Source organism: Narcine bancroftii, chromosome 10, assembly GCF_036971445.1.
Source record: "Narcine bancroftii isolate sNarBan1 chromosome 10, sNarBan1.hap1, whole genome shotgun sequence".
Taxonomy (NCBI): Eukaryota; Metazoa; Chordata; class Chondrichthyes; order Torpediniformes; family Narcinidae; genus Narcine; species Narcine bancroftii.
In genome coordinates this window covers 34523323-34540053 of record NC_091478.1, presented here as the reverse complement: position 1 = coordinate 34540053, position 16731 = coordinate 34523323, and the positions used below count along the sequence as shown (strand labels likewise).

The following is a 16731-nucleotide window of genomic DNA, read 5'->3' as shown; positions in this document are numbered from 1 at the left end:
AGGAGAGGGAAAAGTGTGCCTGGTGATAGGATCCTGTAGTAAGTGCTGGAAGTTCTAGTGGATAATGTGTTGGATGCGGAGACTGGTCGAGTGGTAGGCGAGGATGAAGGGGATTCTATGTTTGTTGCATCTGGGGGCAGAGAGAGCCAGGGCAGAGGAGCAGGAAAAGAAGGAGATGCAGGTGAAGGCTGAGTTGATGGTGGTGGAGGGGAAGCCACGTTTGAGGAAGAAGGCAGACATTTGAAAAGATCTGGACTGGAAGACCTCATCTTGGGAACAGAGACAGCAGAGACAGAGAAATTGAGAGAAGGGGATGCAATCCTTGTAGGAGACAGGATGTTAGGAAATGTAGTCAAGGTAGTTGTGGGAGTAGAGATTACAGAAGTCATTGTTCACAAAATAACTTTGTCTCCTGACCCCATGCTTCTCCCTGTTTTCCTGTCAGATTGTGTTCATGGGACTCCTTCAATCCTGTGTTATATCATTCATGATGTCCTTGACTTGTGAATTTTGATTGGAAAAAGAAGGTTCCACTGCCCTGTAGTGAAACCTTCACTTTTCATGTTAATAAGCTCATGCCGTTTTGATTTAAAATTCCCATTGTGATCAAATTTCCTGATGAGTCTGTACATCTTTCATCCTTCATACTACTTCCCTTATCACACCACATCAGGTTAGTTTGTAATACCTTTATAATTTGTCCTCCTGCTCGGTTTAGATTTCCCATTCCAGAACAGTGCAGGAGGGCTGGAAATGCTACTTTCAATTATGCCTCAAATTTCAGGTTAATATATTTGACTTAAACAGGCTGCAGAGCCAATGGAGAATGCTTAATTTGGTATGGTCTAGGACACAGTGGTGATGTCTGGTTGTTCTTGTACAATCAGATGACAATAAACTTGACTGGACTCGAAGTTCCAATCTAGTATTGCGGGGGACTGTCGGTCAGGAGCAAACACAGAAAACCAGAAGACTGTACAACAGACTTTGTTCGACGCAAACTTCCACAGAACCAGCTGTGAAGAGAGCTGCTGTAAACTCTGAGAATGTCTTTGAAGGGCCAGCTCAGGCTTCTATCCCGGAGGGTGATTGACACCAACCAGGTGGGGCTTGGTCTATTCAGGTCAGCTGATTGACAGCCGGCCAGGTGTCGTCTTGTCCCCAGTGCTCTTCTGCAGATACAGAGGTTGCCCCCTGCAGTAGGCCAGTGCATATAAAAGTCTGGGCTGTTGACTCCCCCTGCTCAATAGTTCAAGAACTATAATTGCATTTTTAGACAATACCAATTGAAAAAAAGTGTATGCCATGGTAACTGTGAACTGATGGAATTGTCAATTTCTGCAATCTTTTTTTTCCCATTTGAATGGTGAGAGCATACATCTTCATGTAATCTGTCCTATCCTGACCACCCCGCGGAGTGGAGGAACAACACCTTATTTTCCGTCTGGGCACCCTCCAGCCAAATGCGATTAACATTGATTTTACTGCCTTCCACTAAACCTGCTTGGCTTCTCTTTCCCCACCCCTTTTCCTGTCTTTCCAGTTCCTTTATCCACCCAGTAATTTCCCCCCCTCCCCCTCAGGTCCCCTCCCTCCTTTCTCCACCTATCTTCTCTTGCCTTTTCCACGCCCCCTCCCCCACTTTTTTGTTTGGATGCTTCTCATACCTTGATGAAGAGCTCAAGCCCAAAATGCTAGTGATGTTTTTTTTTAAAAACTTTTGCTACATAAAGGACGCTGTTTGACCCGCTGAGCTTCTCCAGCATTTTTTATTTCAACCATGGTATCTACAGAATTTTGTGATTTGGGGAGGGGAAAGAAAAGCCAAGCAGGTTTAGTGGAAGGCAGTAAAGTCAATGTTCATCCCATTTGCCAATAGAAGCGGCTGTCTACAAGTGTGAACCCCAACCAACATCTTAAAGTTGTGAAGTGCGCTGAAGTATGAACAATTACTTTCAAAGCAGAGCATAATGGAAGCATTGCAGAATGAAGTTCTGGGATGTTAGAAGGGCTTTTGCTGAAAGGGCCATTCAGAAAGTAGGCTTCAAACTGCACAGGGTTCTCCCAACATAACTATCGCACGTCTCCTCAGATTTTCCTCCAATAGTCAAGGGTTTATGACAAAACTGCAAGTAATCCAGGAGAACGATCAAGAGGGGCGTGAAGTAACAGCTCTTATAAAAAAAAATATTTGAATTATTTCCTTCACTAATAGTAAAACTGTTTTTTTGTGAATGCAGAGATAAACAATCATTGCTTGCCCTGACAAGGCATCTACGTCGTAAGATAAGGCCCTCAGGCCCATGAAAAACTAGAGTTCGTGTTGTAGATACAGTGCATTGCTGAACTTCTAAAAATGAGCTTTCAGAATGCAGAACTTCTATTGGAGGGCTGTTAGGCCAAAATATTATTATGAAATACCTGCTGAGAGCAGCAGCTGCCAGCAACAATTATTAAATGCTAACAAATTAAGGGCTTATGCTAAATGGTGCATCCTTAAATATGAGGTGGGGCACACACAGAGCTCTCTTCCCATGGAGCAGGTACACTTGCTCATAGAACTTACAATAGGGAGTCGTCGTTTAGCCTGCCTAGCCGACACTTTTTAAGACACTTTTTTATTTATATGAACATGTATAACTAAAATGAACTGACGAAATATCTCAACACATCGACAGCTCACGTGAAGTGAGCAGTCCTTTAGGTGGTGGTGAGGAATTCAGAAAGATGCTGGTGAACATGGCTGCAAATTCTCTGCAGAACCTCTGGCAGGTTATCAGCACAAATTGATTTATATTTATTTGAACTTGTAGGAAGTCTCTGCACCTATTTAGCCTTTGTTACAGTAGGTCCTTTTATTGTTAGATCCTTAATCAGTCCAGGTGAACAATTACAACCATTAATTTAAATTTATTTACAAAACAGTAAAAATCGATTCCAGCCACAGAAACCCATGCCACCAGATTACACCTGAATAACTTGCCAATACTGTACGGTGGGAGGAAAATGGAGCACCTGGAGAAAACCCATGGGGGTTACGGGGAGAACATACCAGCTCCTTACAGAGAGTGCTGGATTCGAACCCGGATTGCTGGCGTTGTAATAGCATTGCACTAACCATTTCTATTGCAGTGATTGAAACTCAGCTCTGTAATTAGGAACATATTGTGATAGTATTGAATGCCAGAAAAATGAAAAAAGCATCCAGACAGAATAAACAAGACCTATGGAGACACGAGGAATTAAAAACAATGTCTTTTTTTTCCATCTGTGCTCTTAAGACTGGTCAACCAAACAACCAGAAAAATAGAACTTGTATTTATGTAATGATTACAAAGACATTTGTTGGTCTGGTTAATGTATTATCACAAAAAACATAGGAACTAGACTGCACACAGTAAGATTCAGGAGCTATTTGACTATATAATCTTTTTTGTGATGTTTCATTCGGAATAACTATTAACCAGCAATAACTATTGTTTATTTTCTTCAAGATATTGCTGGACAGCATTGCAGTTTAAAATTTCATTAGAACTCCTTCCATATTACATTGATTTAACCTCAAGTTACTGGTCAGAGACTCAAACCCATGACCTTTAACTCGCAGGCAAGTCCCATGTTACTATCAACTGAGCCAGGGCCAACCTGGATGCACTTGCTCTTTTTATGATGAAACCCCACATTAGAGCTGGCTCAAGTTTAAAAAAAAAGGGGAATTTACCTATAAGAGCTGAGTCAAGACCGGCTTCCAGAGCTGAAGGAGGCGGGCGAGTGGTGCAGTAGCACTGCCCAGCACCGTGACATCTAAATTGCACAACCAGAAGGGAAAGCGGCCTATACTTGAACATGGTGACTGAAGAGCAGGTAAGACCACTAGCGGAGATCTGTACGAGCAGTCTTAGGACTCAGGCAGATCTCCTGCAGAACATAATCGCCTCTATTTACCATATGGGTTGCGGGCTGACGGCGTCATCGAGACATAATTTGCCCTCCCCTTTGGAGCTGCATTCCTTTTGCGGAGGAGGTGGAGGAATTTCGCTCCACCTCTGAGTCCACACCCCACTCCCCCGCCTCAACGCCCGGCGGATGGAAGGTGGAGCGAGTTTGATCAGTTGATCTGTCTTCGGGCTTTTTATGGAGGTAAGCGCAACAATTTAAAGACTGAGAATATCTGTCTTTACAATCACATTTTCCCCCCCCCACAATAAATGGACCTACTGTAACAAAGGCTAAATAGGTGCAGAGACTTCCTACAAGTTCAAATAAATAAGTCAATTTGTGCTGATAACCTGCCAGAGGTTCTGCAGAGAATTTGCAGCCATGTTCACCAGCATCTTTCTGAATTCCTCACCACCACCTAAAGGACTGCTCACTTCACGTGAGTTATCGATGTGTTGAGGTATTTGGTCAGTTCATTTTAGTTATATATGTTCATATAAATAAAAACTGCAGATGCTGAAAATATAAAATAAAAACAAAAATTGCTGGCAGTTCTCAGCCGGTGAGCCTCATATTTTCTGCTCTTAGTCAATTTTCTGATACAACACTTCCCTTACAAAGCTTGCAAACCACTAACTTGCAGAAGCATTCTGTACCAGAATTTAAAAGAACTGAGCACTTGATCAGATTCAACATTAATGAACGGTTTGATTCAAATCTCTTATCCTAAATAATACTGAACATTTTCGACTCAAAATGTCACAAGCTCATAACAATATTTTTAACATTAGAACCTAAAACAGAACAGACCCTTTGCACCATTATATCTGGACTAACATGTTAGCAATCAACTATAGATCTGCCTGCACATGGTCGATATCCCTCTGTTCCCTGCCTGTTCACGTGTCCGTCTAAATGCCTTTTAAACATTGCTATTGTGCTCACTTTGAAGAAAGTGCTCGGTCTGGCAGCACATACACTAAAATTGAAATGATACAGAGAAGATTTGCATGGACCCAGCACAAGAATGACACACAAATCTGTGAAACAGTCCATATTTAAAAAAAAAATCTGCTTCTGAAACATCTCTTGGCAGCACATTACACTCTGTGTAAAAAGCTTTCCTTGCAAATCTCCAGTAAACTTTCTCCCTCTCGCCCAAACCCTCTGCTCTTGAGTATACGGCACTTCCATCAAAATGAACTCTGGCTGGCTGCCTCTCATAATTTTAGAGACATGATCAGGTCTCCCATCAGTGTTCAATGTTACAGAGAAAGCAATCCACTTTTGTCTTACATCTCATCGAAGTCAATACTCTAATCCAGGCAACATCTTGTAGAATCTCTGCGACATCCTCCCTATACATTCTTCCTGTAATGGAATGACTAGAAATATAAACAAAACTCCAAAAGTTCCCAAATAGTTTGATGCAACTGACTTTTTTTTGAGAATTTTATTTATTAATCATGGTAAGTCATGCCATAAAAATACAAATAAAAGAAAAACAAAATGCATACATGATATTTTTGTAAATAATACCCCCTACAACCCCCCCCCCACCCTAACCCACCCTCCTCTAAACTACCCCAAAAACAAAAAAGAAAAGAAAGAAGAGTTCACATAAAACAAAACTCTCAATCAATTATTTGCCATGGTTCGGAGCAACACCATCAATACATGGGAAGAAGATTAATAAATTCAACCCCATATATTCCAAATATGGGCTCCAAGTTTTAACAAAAAAGAATAATTATTCCGTAAATTATATGTCATTTTTTCTAACGAAATGCAAGATCTCATTTCTAAATGCCATTGCTGAATATTCATTTTTCCAAGTAATTTCCAAACATTTTCTAGCCACAGTTAAGGCTAATCTCAAAGAAACAATTTGGAATTTATTTAATTTTAACACCAAACTCAATTTCTTCACATAACCCAATAAAAATACTAAAGGATCAAGTGGAATTTTCAATTTAAAAACAGTTTCTAAGAGTTCCTTAAATCTATCCCAAAAAGATTTCACCATCTCACATAACCAAGTAGAATGTAAAAAAGAAGCTACTTCCTTATGACATCTAAATAAACTTATATTTCCTTAATTTCTCTGGGGTTAAATATGATTGATGAAGAAAATTATAATGAACCAATCGGTATCTTACATTTACAATTTTAGTCATACTATCCTCACATAGATTCATCCAATCACCCTAGGAAATAGATATAGACAAATCTTTTTCCCATTTTAGTCTAGATTTATAATTATCCATCTTAAGCATTTTATTTTGTAATAAAGCAAACATTTCAGATATAAATCCTTTCTTGCCACCATCAGTAAGTAAAATTTCAAATTGAGACTGTCTAGATAACCACAATATACGCCCAAAATTATCCAACAATAAGGCTTTAATTTGATAATAAGAGTATTCAAAGATATTTCATATTTCTCTTTCATTCTTTGAAATGAAATAAAATACCCTGCTTCATAACAAATATTCTACTAATTTAATACCTTTCTGATCCCAGACCTTCAAAAATTGATTATTAATTGTAAAAAGTGAAAGCTTATTTTGAAACAAAGGAGTTTTAACCGAAATCTTGAGTACCTATAATTTCATTTTTTTAACTCCATAATTCCATTAAATGTTTCAACAGGTAAATTATAATTATAATTACTTAATAACTGAAATTTCCATCTATAAGTAAACGGATCCATCCTCTTCTCGCCCATATCAATGATTTATCCACTTCGAACATCCTATTAATAAATTTCAACTGTGCTGATTTATAATAATTTTGAAAATTAGGAAGTTGAAAACTTCCTAATGCATACTTCCAATTTAATTTCTGTAGTGACACCCTTTTTATCTTTCCATAAAAAAACTCCTCATCAAAGTATTTAAGTCTTTAAAAAAAATGTTGAGGAATCTTGCAAGGAATAGATCGAAAAAGATATTGAATTTAAGAAAAGATATTCATTTTAATACAAATAAACACATTCCTATTAATGTTATAGGTAAATACTTACACTGATTCAAATCATATTTAATTTTAGACAGTAAAGGTAGGTAATTCAGTTCATATAAATGATTATAATTACTATCAATCTTAATACTTAACTACTTAATCCAATCCGACCACTTAAATTTCACAATATGCCTACAAAGAGAATAATCCATTTCAGATAAAGGCATAATCTCATTCGTTTCCCAGTTAATTTTATATCCCAATATTTCACCATACTGCTCCAATCTATCGTGCAGACTCCCCAAAGATTTCAAAGGTTATGTTAAATATATCAGAACATCACCTGCAAACAAATTTATTTTATATTCATCACATTGCACCTTCATACCTTTAATGTTACTATCTTGTCTAATCATCTGAGCCAAAGGTTCGATAACCAATGCAGCCTTGCCTAGTCGATCTAGTTAACATAAAAGGTGAAGATACCTGTCCATTTGTCACAGCTCTAGCAGTAGGTCTTCTATATAAAGTCTTAATCCAACCAATAAAAAAAAGACCCAAAATTGAATTTCTCCAAAACTTTAAATTAAAAAAACTCCACTCTACTCTATCAAAGGCCTTCTCTGCGTCGAGAGAAATAAGCATTAGTTGATCCGATTGCTCCCGAGAAGCATTAATTAAAGAAATCACCTTTACAATGTTGTCTGCTGAATATTGATTTTTGATAAAACCTGCTTAGTCTACATGAATGAAATCGAGTAAATATTTAGCTAACCTATTAACTAGAACCTTTGCAATAGGAAATAGGTCTATAAGACCCTGTTTTTAATGGGTCCTTATCCTTCTTAAGAATAACTGTAATAATTGCTTCTATGCATATCCAATTAACACCTTTTGTCCATTGGTTTGTGCTCATGACCCCACTTTTCTTTACTTCTAAACAGCCTTCTAATTCAGGTACCTGCCTACTTTTTACTCATACCTTGAAGAAGTCAGTTATAGATCTTTACCTCCTACCTGCTGAGTTCTTCCAGCAATTTAGTGTTTTTAATACAACCTTTCTACATCCATGACTTTCAACATACAAAATATTTCAATGAGATTGCCTCGTTCTCCTAAATTCCACCGAGTGCAGGTCAAGAGTTGTGAAATGGTCCTCATATGATAACCCTTTAATTCCAGGAATGATCCTTGTGAACTTCCTCATAAGATTTACCAACGCCAGCACAGCATTTCTTAAATGAGGAGCTCAAAGCTCCTCATAATGCTCTAAGAGAGGTATCACCAATGCCTTGTAAAGCCTCAACATCACATCCTTCCTCTTATATTCTATTCTTCTTGAAATAAATGTCAGCATTTAATTTGTCTTCTTCACTCAGGTTATCCTGCACAAGGGCTCCCAGATCCCTCTGCATCTGGGAATTTTCAATTATTTCCCCCAATTAGAAAATGGTCTGCCTATTAATTTTTCTCTACCAAAGTGCATGACCATACGCTTTCCAACATCATGTTGAATTTTCCCATTCTCCTAATCTGCCCATGTCTTTCTGCAGCCATCCTGGTTTCCTGAACACTACCTTCTCCACCACCAACCTTCCTATCTCCTGCAAACTTGGCCACAAATCATTGATTCCATAATCTAAATCATTAATATACAACATAAAAAAACCAACCCCAACACTAACCCCTGTGGAAGACCACTGGTTGCGAACCAGAATAAGATCCCTGTATTTTGCTTCCTGATAGACTGATCTTCTGATCAGTATCATGAGGGGCCTTGAAAAATGTTGTCCATGTGGACAACATCCACTGCCCCATCATCATCAATCATCTTTGTCATTTCATCAAAAAGATCAATCAAATTGCGAGATAGATCTCCCCTATACAAAGCCGTGCTGACTTTCCCAAACAAACCATGTTTTTCCAAATGCAAGTAAATTCCATCCCTGAGAATGTTCTCCAATAAGTTTCCACCACCTTCCTGGTTTACTCCCTTCGCATCGAAATATAAGGAAATATTTATATTCAGAACTACTGTTACCTTTCAGCTTAATGCATGTTTGCCACCAACAACTTGCATTTACCCAACAACATCTTGTTACTCCAAGGGATCGCGTGGAGGCAAAATGAATGCTAATAAAAGGCTTGACCAAATATTTGGCCAGTTTTGCTTGCTTTAATGAGAGGTACAGAGAGAAAGAGAAAGAGACGATATGAAATATAGAGAAAGAGAGTGAGTGAGAAGAAGAGTGAGGCAAGAAAGTGGAGGGAAAGAGAGAGAGAAAGAGATGGTCCTTGGAAGAGCTTAGATGAGTGAAAATTACAAGCTGTTGGGATACCAAGGTCCCCATGAAACTAAGACAAGAGTTGACCGTGTTTCTATCTGTGTCTCGATGTATGTGTATTGTTTGTCTATATGTGTATTATGTCTACAGGTGTGGACCATGTTTCTATCTGTGAACAGTACTACCAGCAATAACATTAATGAAGCATCAGAATATACGAGCTTCTTTCATTTATGTCCCAGTAGGGACAAATTTAAACCTTGCATAATATTAGCTTCAACAAATAAAACTGCAAATTAACAAGAAAAAACTGAAATTCATGACCAGGTTGGCAGAACTTCAACAAGAAATGGGCTCAAATAAAGAATTCTCAAAATTGCTTTTTTGTATGCCTGGTTTTCACAAAATTTGGGCACTGAGAAACCCAATACGAATAAATTCAATTTAACACCAAGCAAACTTGGTGTACTATGAAAAGCAGACTAAATTGTCGCATCAGCTTTGGAAACTCGAGTACCCAGGAATGCAGAAGGTTGCACAAAGTGGCAAACTTTACCAAGTCCATCATGGTCACTGACCACACCACCCCATGCCCCCTCCATCTATTGAGACATCCAGGTGAGATACTGTCTCAAGAAGGCAGCCAACATAATAAACCATTCCCATTACATTGGTCACAACCTCTTCTCATTGCTTTCTTTAGGCAGAATGTACAGAAGCCTAAGGACTAGTAGGCCTTTGAAAAGGTCCCACGTGGGAGGTTAGTCTGGAAAGTTCAATCATCAGTATGGTGGATCATTTTGGAAGGTCAAACTAAGGTAAGACATATACAATAAATGGAAAGGCACTAAGGAGCGCAGTAGATTAGAGGGATTTGGGAATTCAGATGCATAATTCCATGAAAGTAGAGTCACAATTGAAAAAGGTCGTGAAGAGACGTTCATAAATCAATTGAGTATAGGAGTTGGGATGTTATGGTAAAGTTGTATAAGACATTGGTGTGGCCAAACTTGGAGTGTTGCATGCAATTTGGGTCAGCTAACTTCAGGAAAGGTTTCAATAAGATTGAAAGAGTGGAGAGAAGATTTACTAAAATGTTGCTGGGACTGATGAATTGAGTTACAGAGAAAGGTTAAAAAGATTAAGACTTTATTCCCCTGGAGTGTAGAAGAAAGGGATGATTGGATAGAAGTATAGAAAATTATGATGGATATAGACAGAATAAATGCAAGTAGGCTTTTCCACTGAGGTTAGGTAAGATGCAAACCAGAGAATAAGGGTTAGGGTGAAAGAGGAGAAGTTTAGGGGGAAATTCCTTCACATGGAGAATGGTGGGAGTATGGAACAAGCTGACAGCTGAAGTGGTGAATGTAATTTAAACATGTTAACATTTACGTGGATAGCAGGTATATGGAGTAGGCGGTATGATAGTTCAGTACAAACTAGAAGAACCAAAGGACCTGTTTTCTATGCTGAAGTGTTCTAGGTTTCGAAGGTTCTAACTCCATAACAGTGCCATCATGTGATCATTGCTTGGTGCTAACTAATCTTCCTTTTCATTCCAAGCCTATATTTTGTAATTTTGCTCTTTCCACATCTGTGTGAATATTGAAGATAACCTGTTTGCCTGCTCACAGAAGAACTCTTCTCACTGTTCTATGTATATTGTAGCAAATAAAATCTTCATCTTTTCCTCTCTTCCCTGTCCTTCCTAAACAGTTTACTACCAAAGCAGCCATGTGAAAAATTATGGGATGCATAGACATACATCGCAATTTGAGGATCAACTTTCAATTTTGCTGGTTTTGGCCACAAATGTATGTGGAATAAATAACAAAAGGGAAGCAAAGTGCACACTAATTCTACTCACCCCATAAACCTATTGTGAGTGGGTTACAGAGATTCAATAGCTTTCTCCTTCAGACAACTTGTTTTAGAGTCATTCCTTCAACTCATATTGACATCATAAACAGTGCCATCACCTCTAGCAGGGTTTGCTTTTCTACAAATGCTTTTTTTTCTTTAAACTTAAGCAGAATACTGCAAGTCACAGGAAAGAGCATTTTAACATACCAAAATCTCTTTCATAAAATTTTACAGCACAGAAAATGCTCTTGGAGAAGGCATAAGCATGGAAAGTAGGCCCGGCATTGGGGGTTAGATTGAGAGTTAACCCTTTCAGAACCCTGCTTCCAACGATCTTACACGCAGATCACTAGAGAAGAAAATACATTGCCCGAAGCTGCAACTGAACCAGAGAGAATTGAAGGGCTGCTGGTGGCAAATGAAAAAATGGCTTTAGCCCTCCAATCCAGATTCAGCTTGGGCAGACCGAGATATTGCTGCTTCTGACAAGACTCGAGGAGGGGGAACTGTTCAATTACATCAGCAAGAACTGGGGTGCAAATGTCTCTCTTGTAAAGACCTTCAGCTCAGCAGAGATAAGAGTACCTGATGGTGAAATACAGACCCTTCTACCTGCCCGTGGAATTCTTGGCCATGGTGATAGCCAGTCTATTTTCTGCCTTCGGCAAATGATGGTGAAGCAGTGAAGGAGCTTTATGGTGCCATCTGCGAAGCCTAGATGTCCCACCCTGATGGTGCCATGATTGTAGCTGGCAACTTCAATGATGCCAACCTGAAAACAGTCGGACCACTGTTTCAACAGCATGTAAACTTCACCACCAGAGGAGAGAACACCCCAGATTTGGTGTACACCAACGTCCTTGGTGCGTGCAAGGCTCCCCCTCACCCCCACTTTGGATACTCAGACCATATATCCGTCCTGCCCAGAGACCATTGAAAAAACAAACTAAGCCCGTTCGCAGGAAGATCAAGATGTTGCTAGAGCGCTGGGTGGTGGGGCACAGCAGCACTGCAAGATTGCTTTGAGACTGGACAGTTTCAGGGAGGAGACCACCTCTGATTGTCAAGGAGTACACGAGCTCAGTGACTAGCTGCATCAGCAAGTGCATTGAGAATGTCACCGAGATCACAACCAGGGCTCACCAGAAACCATGGTTGGATGCAGAGGTGCAGACACTTCTCAGTGCTTCAGGGCGGGAGATAAGATAGCATGAAGATCAACCAGGTCCTTCTGTGCAATCCACAAGGATGGGTACGTGCAGATGATCCATAGATAGCTGTGCGACACCGTTGACATGAGGTACATGTGGCAAGGGATCAAGACCATAACAGATCCCAAAGAGTTTAAAGACAGTGTCAGCTGGTTGGGTACTGAAGGACTGCGCAGACCAACTAACAGAGGTCTTTATGATCAACTTCAAAACCTCACTGCAGCAGTGTATCATCCGTGCAGGTTTCAAAGAGGGCAACATTAACAGGCCTCAACGACCTGCCCCGTGGCACTGACTTCCACAACAATAGAAGAAATTGTTCCACTGATGATGCTATAGCCTTGTCCCTCCACTCTGTCCTGACCCACCTGGAGAACGACACCTCATACACCAGGCTGCTGTTCATTGACTTCAGCTCGCCATTTAATACCATCATTGCCCAGAGGCTCGTTGAGAAGCTGTCCTCACTGGGATTCAACACCTGTCTCTGTAACTGGATTCTGGACTTCCAAACAGAAAGACCACAGTCTGACCTTATCAGTAGCAGAACGTTGAGCACAGTCACACAAAACGCTGGTGCACCTCGCGGCTGTGTGCTCAGCCTACACTTGCGCACACAACACAAGATCAAACTCTGACGGTGTCACCAAGTTTGCAGATGACATAACAGTCGTTGGCCTTATCAGCAACAAGGATGAATCTCACTATGGACAATCATTAGAAAATCTCATTATATGGTGCGAGAATAACAACCTGAAGTCCAAGTGCTGAATCTCTCTGGGCGGGTAGAGAGATGTGTTTGTACACACAGTATGCATAAGAGGCTGGTGGTGGATGACCTTCCAATTAAAAAAATGGAAATGTTTCACTGTGAGATAGATGGCCCAGAGTTCTCAGCCAAACATGCTATATTTTGTTTGCCTGAGCTAGTGACAACTTAGTTGAAAAAAAAAGCCAGAGCTTCCAAATGCCCACAGGCTTGTTGTTCTAACACTGCTCCCATATCACTGACAGATGTATCTGTGTAAGGGAGAGCAAAGCGTTGGACTTTTGATGTACAAACATCATGGCATTCACAAGTGCAGTGTCCACATCACTGAAGGGACACACGGCATCATCTCCCAAAGTTAATGGTCTTTTGGACAAGAACTTATCGGATCCTTTTGGTAGTTCAGTAAGGGCTAATAGAGATGCTACAGCATTTGGCAGGAATCGGTGATAAAAAATTCATTTTGCCTAAAAACATCGCAACTGGCCAAACATAACGGGCATGGGAAATTCTGAATCTCTGCACTAGAATCGACAAGAAATTGAACACCGGCGAGAAAGCCTTTGAGGAAAAGATGACGGTCAAAGTGCCCATGGGCAGCAGTTGTCTCTACTGCCCGGCCTGGTTGTTTCCCGGCTGCCATTTGCAGAAGTCGCAAGGTGATTGACATGACCAGGCAGCAGCATCAAATCTCCGATGCTTCCAACAAATATGCCATCCATCACCTCTACCATGTCCTCAACCACCATGATTTCAACCAGGTCGACAGAAGGAATTCCACTGTGTGCCCAAAGCCTGGACCTCCGTAGTCCGTACTGCTATTTTCTGCTTCAACTCTGTTATCTTTGATTGATATGGTGCTAGCTTTGATTGAGAAAGTGCTGGTGCCGGCGCTGGCTTCGATAAGGTGCTGATGCTTCACAAGACGCAGTAAGCAGCTGTTCCAGTTCCATTTGCTCTTGTTGACTAGGGGAAGAAAACGATCCTTCTATCTTCAGAGTCATGGACATAACGAGGTCGGGATGATCCGCCAACTGATCAAGGGTCAACTGATCATTCGAAAGATGCTCACCAAATGCTCTTGAACACGATGAGGTAAACATTGAAGGAACTTCTGTTTCCAAAAATCACCTTCGGCAGGGTCTGTTCCAGCTAGCCTGCGCCACCTCCTCAACATCTGTGATGGTTGCCTATTGCCGAGGCTGTCATCAGCTAGTAATTGATCATTACAAGTCTCCCTAGATGACTGGATACACCACAGAATATAGCCGCCTTAAGCACGTCGTATGAGAGATTACCATCCGGATCCACTAAGACATCCTCCATTTCACAGGCAACCTGCTATGGAAGATGCTCCACAAGTAAACCATACTGTGTCTTATGACTCAGCGCTTTGAAGGCAGAGAAACACACTTCGAGGATCATTAACTATGCTGGTGCATTATTAATAAAAAGTGGGGGGATCCTTAGTTTGACCTCCCTAAATACTAATTTATCCTATCACTCTCCATTTTAAATTACGGCACTGTGAACTCATGGGGTCACCACTTGTAACAGCACTGATTCACCACAGCTTACAAACAAATAAAGAAAACATTCATTTGTTTCTTCAGCACACCATAAAGTCGACTTTCTTTTTATTCTTCACTAGATACAACATTGCATTCTTCAACACCCCAAACACCACCCAACTCTATTCCTCTGACCTTCTCATTGGCTCACTAACACATAGGTGATCCTGACACTCTCACTCTCCCCCTCCTGATGAAGTTAAGCATGAAACCATGACACAGGCAAAGCTACTGGCCACCTTCATGTCAACCTCTATCGAGAGCATCCTGGCCCATGTGGTAGGGTTGCTGTGGAGAATTGGATCAGAGGATAATCCACAAGACCAAAAGAGAGGCAGAGCGGATCACTGAGATTCCTCCTCCCATCCCAATTGGTATGATCATTACCTGAAGAGTGCACGCACAATCATTGAGGATCCCTACTACCCCTCACACAGCATCTTTCTGCGACTTCTATTGGGAAAGAGATACAGGAATATCAGATCCAGGACCACCAGGCTAAGCGCTACTTCCCATGGGCAGTGAGACTGCTGAACGACCAAGTGAAGTGCTCACACTAATCGTCCATGATTCTACTATAGGTTAAACAATATTTATTTACTTTTTTATATATATGTATATTTGTCTTGCATATTTATTGCTTGCCTGTATGTGTCTGGTTGACTGCTTTCATGTTTTGCACAGACGAATGGAGAATGTGTTTTGTCAGGTTATACTTGAGCAATCGGATGATAAATAAATGATTTTTTAATAATTTTTTATTTTTCACACTGTGACAGTGGCATTTTCTCCCTTTTTATCCCCCTACCCTCCCTCCCCCCTTCCCACCCCCCCTCCAAAACCCATAAATATTCAACATATACAATAAAACCATTAAACAATGTCATAAACACAATAAAAAGAAAAATGTGTCATCTACTTTTACACACTGGATCAAGTCGTTTTGTCTTCTTATCATTTTAGGGGGTGGAGGTCTGCGGTAGGCCCTCTCTGTTATGTTCCATGTATGGTTCCCAAATTTGTTCAAATAATGTGACTTTAATTTTTAAATTATATTTTATTTTTTCCAATAGAATACATTTATTCATTTCCATGTACCATTGCTGTCCTCTCAGGCTCTCTTCCATTTTCCAAGTTGACATTATAATTTTTTTGCTACAGCTAAGGCTATCATAATAAATCTTTTTTGCGCTTTATCCAATTCCTTACTTGTTATATTACTTGGAAGAAATCTCTGGATTTTTTGGTATGTAATTTTTTGTGATTTTATTTAATATCTGATTTAGATCTTCCCAAAACATTTTCACTTTCTTACATGCCCAAATTGCATGTACTGTTGTTCCCATTTCTTTCTTACAGAGAAAACATCCATCTGATACTGTTGAATCCCATTCTTTTAACTTTTGAGGCATGTGTTACCTGTGTAACCAATTATACTTGTGTTTATTATATTCTTCATAGTTCCAGAACATAATTTTTCCCATGTTTCATTTTTTTATCTTTATTTTCCAACTTCTGTTTAAGTTTATAGCTTATTTCATCAATTTCCTTATCTTGCAGCTTAATGTACATGTTCGTTATAAATCTTTTAATTATCATTATGTCTGTAATAACATATTCAAAGCTGCTTCCTTCTGGTAACCTCAGTCTGCTTCCCAATTTATCCTTTAAGTAGGCTTTCAGTTGATGATATGCAAACATTGTACCACGAGTTATTCCATATTTGTACTTCAACTGTTCAAATGTTAATAAATTATTTCCCAAAAAAACAAATTTCTATTCTTTTGATTCCTTTTCTCTCCCATTCTCTAAAAGAAAGGTTGTCTATTGTAAAAGGGATTAGTGGATTTTACATCAATAACAATTTTGGTATTTGGTCATTCATTTTTTTTTCCTTTCTAAGTGGATCTTCTTCCATATATTAAGAAAATGATGCAATACTGGTGAGCTTTTATATTGCACCAGATTTTCATCCCACTTATAAAGTATATGTTCTGGTACCTTCTCCCCTATTTATCTAGTTCTATCTTAGTCCAATCTGGTTTTTCCCTTGTCAGGTAAAAATCTGATAAATACCTTAATTGTGCTGCTCTATAATAATTTTTAAAGTTTGGTAACTGCAAACC

General features: G+C 39.7%; 1 protein-coding gene and 1 non-coding gene across 3 annotated transcripts in view; one reads left to right on the top strand and one right to left on the bottom strand.

Annotated features, from left to right (window-relative positions):
• slc16a12b (solute carrier family 16 member 12b) overlaps positions 1-16731 on the bottom strand; it is a 57213-nt gene that overhangs the window by 26368 nt on the left and 14114 nt on the right. The gene's annotated exons all lie outside the window — the stretch shown is intronic.
• Positions 4895-5001, top strand: LOC138745131 (U6 spliceosomal RNA). The gene has a single exon (XR_011346059.1). It is a non-coding gene; the product is annotated as a U6 spliceosomal RNA (small nuclear RNA).